Here is a 12,159-nt window from a genome sequence, read left to right on the forward strand (position 1 = left end):
CAAAAAAATTCAAAAGATCAACTAAATGAAGAGCTGGTGTTTTGAAAAAATAAAGTTGAGGGGCCAGCGCTGTGGTGCAGCAGGTTAATGCCCTGGCCTGAAGCGCCAGCATCCCATATGGGCGCCATTTCAAGTCCTGGCTGCTCCACTGCTGATCCAGCTCTCTGCTATGGCATGGGAAAGCAGAAGATGGCCCAAGTGCTTGGGCCCCTGCACTCACGTGGGAGACCTGGAAGAAGCTCCTGGCTTCCGATCAGCGCAGCAGCTCTGGCCGTTGCAGCCGTCTGGGGAGTGAACCATTGGATGGAAGACCTCTCTTTATCTCTGCCTCTCCTCTCTCTGTGTAACTCTTTCAAATAAATACATCTTTAAAAAAATAAAATTGATACACCAGTGTAACAAAAAAGGGGGGGAGAAGACCCATATCAATAAATTAGAGATGAAAAAAGAAATGCAACAACATATACCACAGAAATAAAAGAATCAGGAATTACTATAAAGAGCTGAATGGGAACCTAGAAGAAATGGACAGATTCCTGGATAAATGCTTTCTACCAAAATTGAGTCATGAAGACATAGAAAACCTAAACAGACCCATAAACAAGACAGAAATTAAATCAATAATAAAGACCCTCTTAAAGATAATCCCAGGACCAGATGGCTTCACTGCTAAAATTTTATTTATTATTTTTTGACAGGCAGAGTTAGTGAGACAGTGAGACAGAGAGACAGAAAGGTCTTCCTTCCACTGGTTTACCCCCCCAAATGGCCGCTACGGCCAGCACACTACACTGATCCGAAGCCAGGAACCAGGTGCTTCCTCCTGGTCTCTCATGTGGATGCAGAGCCCAAGCACTTGGGCCATCCTCCACTGCACTTCCGGGCCACAGCAGAGAGCTGGACTGGAAGAGGAGCAACTGGGACAGAACCAGTGCCCCAACCATAGTGCCAGCACCACAGGTGGAGGATTAGCCTAGTGAACTGTGGCGCCGGCTTTCACTGCTAAATTCTATCAGACATTTAAAGAATTAATTCTAATTCTTCTCAAGCTATTCAAAACAATTGAAAGGGAGGCTATCCTCCCAAACTCTATGAAGCCAGCACCATCTTAATTCCGAAGCCATAAAAAGATACAACAGAGAGAATTATAGACCAATAATACTGATGAACATAGATGCAAAAATCCCCAACAAAATATTATCTAAGTGAATCCAACAAAATATCAGAAAGATCATTCATCAGGATCAAATGGGATTTATCCCTGGCATGCAGTGCTGGTTCAACATTTGCAATTCAAGAAACATGACACATATTAACAAACTGAATAACAAAAACCATTTGCCCAACTCAATAGATGCAAAGAAAGCATTTGATAAAATACAACATCCTTTCGTGATGAAGACCTTAAGCAACCTGTGTATAAAAGGAACATTCCTCAACACAATCAAGGCAATTTATGACAAACCCATAGCCAGTATCCTAGTCAATGAGGAAAAGCTGGAAGCATTGCACCTAAGATTCAGAACAAGACAAGGATTCACCATTGCTATTTAATGTAGTCCTGGAAGTTTTAGCCAGAGCCATTATGCAAGAAAATGAAATCAAAGGGATACAAATTGGGAACGAGGAAGTCAAACTGTCCCTATTTGCTGATGGCATGATCCTATGTATAGGAGATCCAAAAGACTCCACTGAGAAGACTGTTGGAACTCATAGAAGAGTTTGGTAAAGTAGGATATAAAATCAACTCAGAAAAATCAATAGCCTTTGTATACACAGACAAATGTCATGGCTGAGAAAGAATTTCTAAGATCAATCTCATTCACAATAGCTACAAAAAGAATTAAATACTTTTGAATACGTTTACCCAAGGATGTGAAAGATCTCTATGATGAAAATTACAAAACACTAAAGAAAGAAATAGAAGACAAAAAAGAAAAAATATTCCATGCTCATGGTTGGAATAATCAATATAATCAAAATGTCCATACTTCAGAAAGAAATTTACAGATTCAATGCGATCTGAATCAAAATATCAATTACATGCTTCTCGGATCTAGAAAAAACAATGCTAAAATTCATATGGAAATTCAAGAGATCCCAAATAGCTAAAGCAATCTTATATAACAAAATCAAAGCTGGAGGAATCAAAATACCAGATTACCAGATTTCAAGACATACTACATGGCAGTTATAATCAAAACAGCCTGGTACTGGTACAAAAACAGATGTACAGATGTACAGACCAATGGAACAGAATAGAAAGCAATCCATGCATCTATAACCAACTTATCTTTGACAAAGGAACTAAAATCAATCTCTGAAGCCAAGACGGTCTCTGAAACAAATGGTGCCTGGAAAACTGAATATCCACATCCAGAAATATGAAACTAGACCTCTATCTTACACCATATACAATCAACTCAAAATCAGAGGATCTTAATCTACAACCTGATACCATCAAATTTCTAGAAAACATTGGGCAAACTCTGCGAGACATTGGCATAGGCAAAGACTTCTTAGGAAAGGCCTCAGAATTTGGCCAGCGCTGCGGCTCACTAGGCTAATCCTCCGCCTGCGGCACCAGCACTACGGGTCCTAGTCCTGGTTGGGGCACCAGTTCTGTCCCAGTTGCTCCTCTTCCAGTCCAGCTCTCTTCTGTGGCCCGGGAAGGCAGTGGAGGATGGCCCAAATTCTTGGGCCCTGCACCCACATGGGAGACCAGGAGGAAGCACCTGGTTCCTGGCTTCGGATTGGCGCAGTGCGCCGGCCGTAGCGGTCATTTGGGGGGTGAACCAGCAGAAGGAAGACCTTTGTTTCTGTCTCTCTCACTGTCTAACTCTGCCTGTCAAAAAAAAAAAAAAAAAAAAAAAAAAAAAAAGGCCTCAGAATTAAAACAAAAAACAAGTGATATTTTATCAAGCCAAGAAGTTTCTGCACTGCAAAAGAAACACTTGGCAAAGTGACAAGATGACCAACATAATGGGAGAAAATACTTGCAAACCACACAACTGATAGAGTTAATAATCAGAATCTATACAGAGCTCAAAAAATTCAACAAAAACAATCCAGTTAAGAAATGAGCAAAATATGTGAACAGGCATTTGTCAAGAGGAAATTCAAATGGCCAACAGACACATGAAAACATGCTCAGAATCACTAACCTTCAGGGAAATGCAAATCAAAACCACAGTGAGGTTTCAATTCACCCCAGTTAGAATGGCTTTCATACAGAAATCAACAAATAATAAAGGCTGATGAGGATGTGAGGGAAAAGGTACCCTAATCCACTGCTGGTTGGAATGTAAAGTGGTACAGCCACGGTGGAAGACAGTATGGAGATACCTCAGAAATCTGAATATAGACCAACCATATGAGCCAACCATCCCACTTCTGGGAATTTACCCGAGTCAAAAGAAATCAGAATATTGAAGAGTTATCTGTACCCCCCATATTCATTGCAGCATAATTCAAAATACCTAAGATATGGAATCAATGCAGTTATCAATCAACTGTTGGCTGGATATAGAAATTATGATGTATAAATACACTAAGAAGTACTATTTGGCTGTAAAAAATTATATCCTATTTTTTACACAAAATGGATGCAACTGTAAATCATTATACTTGGTGAAATAAGCCATTCCCAAAACGACACCATCTGTCTTCCCTCATGTGAAGTAAACTAACGGATTACCTAAGATGTAATGTATTGGAGTGAAAAGGACATTTTGAGACTTGATTGTTCACAGCCCTTATCCTGTCGAGGAAGTGTTGTCTTTCTTCATAGTATTTGTTGAACTCTTTTACTTAGTTTTAATTTTACAATCATTAAGTAAACTGAAAGTATGTTTTTGTAAAAATTAAGAGAATGGGAGAGGGAAGAGGAAGGAAGGTTGGAGTGTGGGCAGGAAGGAGGGTAGGATGGGAAGTATCACTATGTTCCTAAGTCTGTGTATGAGATATATGAAATTTTCATAACTTAAATGACATTTTTAAAATAATTGAAAAAAGTAAAGTTTTGTCAAGAAGACAGCACCTGAGATGAGTCTTGGAGTCCTGGCAATTTTTCAGTAGGTGGAGATGGGAGAGGCGGTGTCTGGTTCTCAGGGATCACAGTTCTAAGAGATGCCAGAAAGGGGGATATAACAAAGATCTGGTAACACAGGCCAGTCTGTGGTCTCACAACACAGCTCAGTGACCCATGGGTGGGGATTATTTCCAGGACAATGTCAACATTCTTCAGCCCAAGATTCTGGGGGAGGCAACCGGTGAGGAAAGGACAGAAAGGAACAGTTTGACACAAGGCAAAATGGTGAGAGAAGCCCCTGAAAACATGTAATGCCTACTGCAAGAAGTGGCCCCAGCCTGGAGTCCCTGAGCAGGGGCAGTCACAATGGCCTTGAGTGTCATGATAAATCATCAAGGCCAGCACCCGTGCCTAGAAAAGTCTCTGTAAAGAAGGGCAAGAAGGTACTCAAAGGGGAAAGGGGAAATGCTAATGGCAGCCAGGATGGGAAGGACCCTACAGGAGACACAAACGGGTAACAGAGCGGATACACAACAGCACCACCAGGAAGTACTGCCAGCAGTGGGGCATGTGCATGTCTGGTAGCTGCTACTTCCAGTGAGTGCAGTTTTAAATACCTTAAAAATCAAATTTTATTAAAATATGAATTTTGCATAATATATGAATTTATGCTGTTAGCACATGCAACCCTCCCTTGTTCTTTTGAGGAATGGGTTATGTGTCATTAACAATGTCTGAACAGGATTGATGTAGAGGAAAACATCTTCCTTTCCTGGTTGTTTTTTTTTGTTTTTTAAATTTATTTGACAGAGTTATAGACAGAGAGAAAGGTCTTCCTTCTGTTGGTTCACTCCCCAAATGGCCGCTATGGCCAGCACTGTGCCGTGGCACAGGAGCCAGGAGCCTCCTCCTGGTCTCCCACGCAGGTGCAGGGGCCCAAGCACCTGGGCCATCCTCCACTGCCCTCCCAGGCCACAACAGAGAGCTGGACTGGAAGAGGAGCAACCGGGACTAGAACCCGGCACCCATATGGGATGCTGGCGCTGCAGGTGGAGGATTAACCAAGTGAGCCACAGCGCTGGCCCCTGTTTTTTTTTTTAAAGCCATATTTCTGCTAATGTGTACAAGCTTTATGACTAATTTTAAGAGTCAAAAGAGGCACACATTTGGCCTGGTATTTAAAACGCCTCTCGTAATGTCCTTTTTAGGAGTACCTGGGTTTGAGTCCAGCTCCACTCCCAATTCAGGCTTCCTGCTAATGCTCACTACGGGAGGCAACAGGCAATGACCGAGTTACATGGGACTTTGACACCCACATGAGAGACCAGAACTGAGTTCCAGGATCCTGGCTTTGGCCTGGGGCTGCTCTGGCTGTTGTGGACGTTAAGGGAGTAAACCAGCAGATGGGAGATCTCTGACTCTGTATCTCTCTGCCAAAAAAAAAAAAAAAATCAGTATTTCAATACAGAGAATATTCCCATCCACTGGTCCAATTTCTAAATTCCTGCAGAGGTTGGGGCTTTTTTGATACATACTTGTATATTAAGATGATATTGCGGGGCCTGCACCGTGGCTCACTTGGTTAATCCTCCACCTGCTGCGCCAGCATCCCATATGGGCGCCCAATTCTAGTCCCAGTTGCTCCTCTTCCAGTCCAGCTCTCTGTGGCCCGGGAAGGCAGTGGAGGTTGGCCCAAGTGCTTGGACCCCTGCACCTGCATGGGAGACCAGGAAGAAGCACCTGGCGCCTGGCTTAGGATCGGGGTAGCTCCGGCCATAGCGGCCATTTGGGAAGTGAACCAACAGAAGGAAGACCTTTCTCTGTTTCTAACTCTGTACCTAAACACACATATACACACACACACGCCCCTAGCCTGTGACCAGCATTCTTCATCACTGGCTTGTTGCTATTATTACAGTTTCAGAAGATTGGCATTTCAAGCTCTACTTTTAAGAACATTTATTGTTTGAAAGGCAGAGACATGAATGAACAGGTAGAGAGAGAACTCCTATCTGCTGATTCATTCACAGCAACCAGGACTGGGCCAGGCAAACTCAATGGATTTCCGACATGGATAGCAGGGACCCAAGCACTTGAATCATTTTCTGCCTCCTAATATCTGCATTAGTGGGAAGCTGGAATTGGGAGAGGAGTCAGGCCCTGCACCTAGGCACTCCATTAAATGCCTTAACCTCTGTGCCAAGCGCCTGCCCCAGATCTTCTGCTTTGCTTCCAAGAATGCTAGATACTTAGGGCACCATTCTGTCTCCCACTACTCAACGGAGACAGCGGGAGATGAGTTTGTGTCTATGGTTCTGCCTGCAGCAGTCCTCGGTGGTACTGTTCATCGGGAAGCTGCAATCCCATGGATCCTTGCAGCATCTACTCTGCTGTTTCCCTGCCCCTGTGAGCCTGGCTCCTGTCCTTCATCTCTTGGACATCATCCTTCTTCCCCAGCCCATTGCTGGAGGCCTGTTTTCAGCGTGCTGGCCACTAGTGGGTCATCCCACTGTATCTAGCTGAGAGCTAGGCTCAGAGCCACCACTTTAAATCCCTGCTGATTTCAAAAAACCCTGCTATATATGACTTCTCAGTAATGCAATTAGCAGATTAGCCGGGAAGCAACTTGTGGGAAAGGCTCTTCTAGAGACGGCTTTGATTGCAGCCCTTCCTTCTCCTCTGTTTTGCTCTCCCTTTCTTTCCTCTTTTCTCTCCTCTTGCTATTCTCCCTCCCTATGAACTCAAATCCTGCAAAAGCCTAAGTGAGCCAGGGTGCTGTCAGTGCTGTCAAGAGGCCTGCAGCTGGCTCCCTGGGTAACAGGCCATTTCTTGCAAGGCAACAGCCTCAGTCATGGGCAAGGAAGCATCTACTGTACTTTAAGAAGGAGCTTTCCATCTAGGGCCATCCTAGGAAGAGGGAGTCACCACCCCATGGCTTGCCTTCCCCGGCACACAGATCATATGCAATGTGGGACTGAGTGTGGGAATGTCATGTATCTCCCTCATCATAATCAAGTCTGTTGGTTGTTACCAGGTATTTTTCAATTTCCAAAAAGGTACTCTTTAGTTTTCAATATAACTGATAATCCCACATAAACATGTATTGTGTGACTGAGTCAATGCATGTACATACTCTAAGAAAAATCTTTACCTTGTAACCAAATTCAGGTTTGTGGACCAGCCATCTTGGGGAACCTGATTGTTTCTGGGTTTAAATGCTTAGTGTGACCAGCAGAAAAATCTTTTTTTTTTTTTGACAGGCAGAGTGGACAGTGAGAGACAGAGAAAGGTCTTCCTTTTCCGTTGGTTCACCCCCCAATGGCTACTGTGGCCGGTGCACCGTGCTGATCCGAAGCCAGGAGCCAGGTGCTTCCCCTGTCTCCCATGCGGGTGCAGGGCCCAAGGACTTGGGCCATCCTCCACTGCACTCCTGGGCCACAGCAGGGAGCTTGCCTGGAAGAGGAACAACCAGGACAGAATCCGGCACCCCGACCGGGACTAGGACCTGGGGTGCCAGCGCCACAGGCGAAGGATTAGCCTAGTGAGCCCCAGCAACTTTGATTTTTCAACCAGACTATGACTTTTCAGTTAACACTTCCTGTTGTTCTTTTCTTCTCCTTCTCTCCTCCCCCCCTTTTTTTACTTCTACCCTTCTTCCTCTCCTTCTTCCTTCTCTATCCCTCCTCCTCTTCCTCATCTGTCTTTTCTCTCCACCCTCTTCAGTTCTCCTTCATGCATCTTCTTGCTCACCGACTTCTTCCCTTGTTCAATGACATAAAACAATGCATAACAAAAGCATCCCCCTTCTCTGGCTTAACAGCAAGCCTCCGTGCCTAATACGCTGTCTGTAATTGTTCAGTGCCTACCTGTTGCATAGCAATTTGTAATCTCATACTAGTAGCTTTTGCAAAAAAAAGCAAGATCTGCTAAGTTGTCTTTCTAGGGTCCCTAACAAGACTGGACAGAATGGGCTCTGATCATCCTTGTAACTGAAGCCTGTGCAGATTGACTCAGGCTGACCTTCGAGTCCCTGTAATTCTAAATGACATACCTCCAATGACAGCCCAGCAGCCATCTTTGAACATAGGACGCATGTACAGATGCAATTTGCCAAGGCGAATGCTCAGAGGACTTTCCCCACCCCTGCCCTCTGTACCCATCATGCTCTGTCATTTGGTTTTCCCCCATTTCTACCCTGATTACCCTAACTCCCTAAGTTCCCAAACCTCTGTACATGACCTGCCCTCCTCTCCTACAGTACCATGGGGTAAAGATAAACGCTCCACTTCTCAGAAAGCCGAGTCCAGTATGGTTTTTTTTTTTTTTTTTTTTTTTTTGTCGGAATTACAGACAGTGATAGAGACAGAGAGAAAGGTCTTCCTTCTGTTGGTTCACTCCCCAAATGGTCTCAACGGATGGAGCTGCGCTGATCCGAAGCCAGGAGCCAGGTGCTTCCTCCTGGTCTCCCATGCCGGTGCAGGGCCCAAGGACCTGGGCCACCCTCCACTGCTTTCCCAGGCCACAGCAGAGAGCTGGACTGGAAGAGGAGCAACTGGGACTAGAACCGGTGCCCATATGGGATGCTGGTCCTGCAGGCAGAGGATTAACCTAGTGAGCCACAGTGCCAGCCCTGAGTCCAGTGTTTTTACAACAGTAATAGTGTGTGCACAAGATGGGGGACCTTCAGATGGTATCATGTGGCCCTCTTGGACCCATGGCTCCAAATATACAGGAAATCCATCCTCCAGAAGGTGGGAAAAGCACCAGTCACAAGGATGAGACAGAGATGAACAATGAGCTTATCTTTCAAATCCAAGAAACCCCTGAGCAATGGCAGCCAAGAACAACTGTTGAAAGCTCTCCTTGGGGCCGGCACTGTGACATAGTGGGTAACTCTGCCACCTGCAGTGCCAGCATCCCATGTGGACACAGGTCCAAGACCAGGCTACCCCACGTCCAATCCAGCTTCTCTGCTATGGCCTGGGAAAGCAGTGGAAGAAGGCCCAGTAGTCGGGCCCTTCCACCTGTGTGGGAGACCTGGAAGAAGCTCCTGGCTTCTGGCTTTGGATAGGCCCAGCTCCAGCTACTCTGACCATTTGGGGAGTGAATCATTGGATGGAAGATCTCCCTTTGCCTCTCAGTAACTCTGCCTTCCAAATAAGTAAATAATTTTTAATTAAAAAAGGGAGGAAGGAAAGAAAGCAAGCTCTCCTTCCAAAGCCTTCCATAACTTTTTTAAAAGATTTATTTGGAAGTCAGAGTTACACAGAGAGGAGAGGCAGAGAAAGAGAGGGGTCTTCCATCCGCTGGTTCACTCCCCAGATGGCCACAATGGCTGGAGCTACGCCGATCTGAAGCCAGGAGCTTCTTCTGGGTCTCCCACGTGGGTGCAGGGGCCCAAGGACTTGGGCCATCTTCTCTGCTTTCCCAAGCCATAGCAGAGAGCTTGATCGGAAGAGGAGCAGGTGGGACTAGAAACTGTGCTCATATGGGATGCCGGCGCTTCAGTTCAGGGCGTTATCACCTGCGCCACAGCGCCGGCCCCTTCCATAGCTTTTCAGACATGTTGTTTTCTGCTTGCTCAGTCACAGCCTCCACTCCTTGCTCACAGGAACACAACTCACTCCCCTCAGACTCAGCACCCCTTTCACTGCTCTTTTTGGTCACCATCTGCCCAGAATGACCTTCTCTCTCCTCCCAGCCAAGCCAAACAGGTCTCATCTGGCAAGCCCCAGACTGTAAACACCTCCTCCACAGCCTTTGCTCTGCCACCAGGGCACTTTCCTCTCCTGGGCTGGAGTTCTTTTGGTCAGAGCACTCTGTGGCAAAGCTGCTTCCAAGCATGTTCCAAGATTTCTGTAAGGGTCCAGTATTAAGCTGAGGTTAGGGGGTGGGTATCTGGCATAGTAGTGAAGACAGGGCTTCCCATGCTGGAGTGCCTGGTTCAAGTCCTTACTCCGATTCCACTTCTAGCTTTGTGTGAATTTGCACCCTGCAAGGCAGCGTCTGATGGTTCAAGTACGTGGGTTTCTGCCAACCACATGGGAGACCAGGGTTGAGTTCCCAGCACCTGGGTATTTGTGGAGTGAATTCATGGATAGGTGCTCACTTTTTCCCCTCCCCACTCCACCTTGCAAATAAAAACTAGACTCATCTCACTCTAACTCCTGTTACTCCCCCGGGAGCTGCTGCTACTTCTGAGATCCTCACATTATGGAGCATAATCGGTAGGAAGCAATTTGGTAGACTTTAAATCTTTAAAGGCTAAACTACACGTCAGATTTTCTTTGAAAGGCCATGATGAAAAAAAATGTTAAACAAGAACACTAAATAGTTGTCTTTTAAGAAAAGGCGCCCTGGCCCTGGCGTAGTGGGGTAAAACCGTCACCTGCAGTGCTGGCATCCCATACAGATGCCAGTTCAAGTTCCAGCTGCTCCACTTCCAATCCAGCTCTCTGCTATGGCCTGGAAAAGCACAAGAATATGGCCCAAGTCCTTGGGCCCCTGCACCCACGTAGGAGACCCAGAAGAAGCTCCTGGCTCCGGATCGGCGCAGCTCCAACCATTGCGGTCAATTGTGGAGTGAACCAGTGGGTGGAAGAACCCCCCTCCCTGCCTCTCCTCTCTAACTCTTTCAAATAAATAAATGTATCTTAAAAAAAAAAAAAAAAAAAAGGTAAAGGTGAAATTTGAATTCTATGAGATGCTCAACCTACTTTACAGAGATGAACAGAGAGGTTATCTTGTAAAACATGAGACTATCGAACTGCCACTTTTGTCACAAGTCCTCTTAAACTCCATGAGGTCTCTCTAGCAGGAAAGCCAGCAGAAATGCCCAGGAAGACACAATTATCCTCAAAACATTCTCACAGAAGAGTGTTACTCCTGCCACAATTTCCCTTAACAACCCATTGTATATCATCCATGAGTTCATCTTTTTACATTCATTACAACTTCAGAGTTATTTCCCCACATTTGCAATTCTATTTAAATAACACAATCAACACTTGATAGAGAAGAGACAAAGATTTAGAGGATAAGAAGATTTTTACTTAAATAATATGGCTTTAAACATCTAATTTACTTTTTTTTCTAATTCACTTTTTAAATCTTTCATATCACTGAATAGTGTGGTTTTAAGGGCATTTTTATGGTCATTAAACATTAAAACAGAAGGGCTGGCATTATGGCATAGTGGGTAAAACTGCTGCCTATGAAGCTGGCATCCTGTATGGGCATCAGTTTGAGTCCTAGCTGCTCCACTTTGAATCCAACTCCCCCTGCGCACGTGCCTGTGAAAGTAAGGGAAGATGGTCCAACTGCTTGGGCCCATGTACCCATGTGGGAGACCTGGAAGAAGTTCCTGGCTCCAGCTTGGCCCAGCCCTGGCTGTTGCAGCCATCTGGACGGGGAACCAGCAGATTGAAGATCTCCATCTCTCTTTCAAATAAATCTATTTTTAAAAATTAATAAAAATTAAATAAAAAGAGGGGCTAGCATTGTGGCATAGAGGGTAAAGTTGCCAGATATGATGCCAGCATCCCATAAGGGTGCCAGTTCATGTCCCAGCTGCTCCACTTCTGATCCAGCTCTCTGCCAATGGCCTAGAAAAAGCAGAAGGCGGCCCATGTGCTTGGGTCCCTGGCATCCATCTGGGAGAACTGGAAGAAGCTCCTCCTGGCTTTGGCCTGGCCCAGCCCTGCCTTTGCAGCCATCTGGGGAGTGAATCAGTGCATTGAAGATATCGGTCTCTCCCTCTCTCACTGTAACTCTTTCAAATAAATAAACCTTTAAAAATAAAACAAAACAGAATATACAGTTTATATTTATGCAGAACAGTTGAAACCCAACAACTAGTCATTTCAACAGCTGATATAATCTCCAGTACTCAGGAATAGATACAGATCAGCACCTCACCATGACTCAGGTAGTAACAGCCCAACATAAGTTCTGGTTAGATTGCACTTAATCTAGGGCACAGAGAACAAAAGCAGCAAGCCCAATCATAAGACACTTTTGATATCAAAGGAGGGATAAGGCCTGATTACAAGTGTTGCAACTTTGCTTTCACTAAAGAGCATTTTTCTAAAAAGCAGGCATCCTGATTGCATTATTTTTAACTACATATG

General features: G+C 45.1%; 1 protein-coding gene across 2 annotated transcripts in view; it reads right to left on the reverse strand.

Annotated features, from left to right (window-relative positions):
* The window catches only part of PLBD1 (phospholipase B domain containing 1), a 78,356-nt gene that overhangs the window by 41,752 nt on the left and 24,445 nt on the right, over nucleotides 1–12,159 (reverse strand). The window lies entirely within an intron of this gene.

The sequence above is a fragment of the Oryctolagus cuniculus genome, chromosome 9 (assembly GCF_051225735.1).
Source record: "Oryctolagus cuniculus isolate XC-2025 breed Fujian yellow rabbit chromosome 9, ASM5122573v1, whole genome shotgun sequence".
NCBI lineage: Eukaryota > Metazoa > Chordata > Mammalia > Lagomorpha > Leporidae > Oryctolagus > Oryctolagus cuniculus.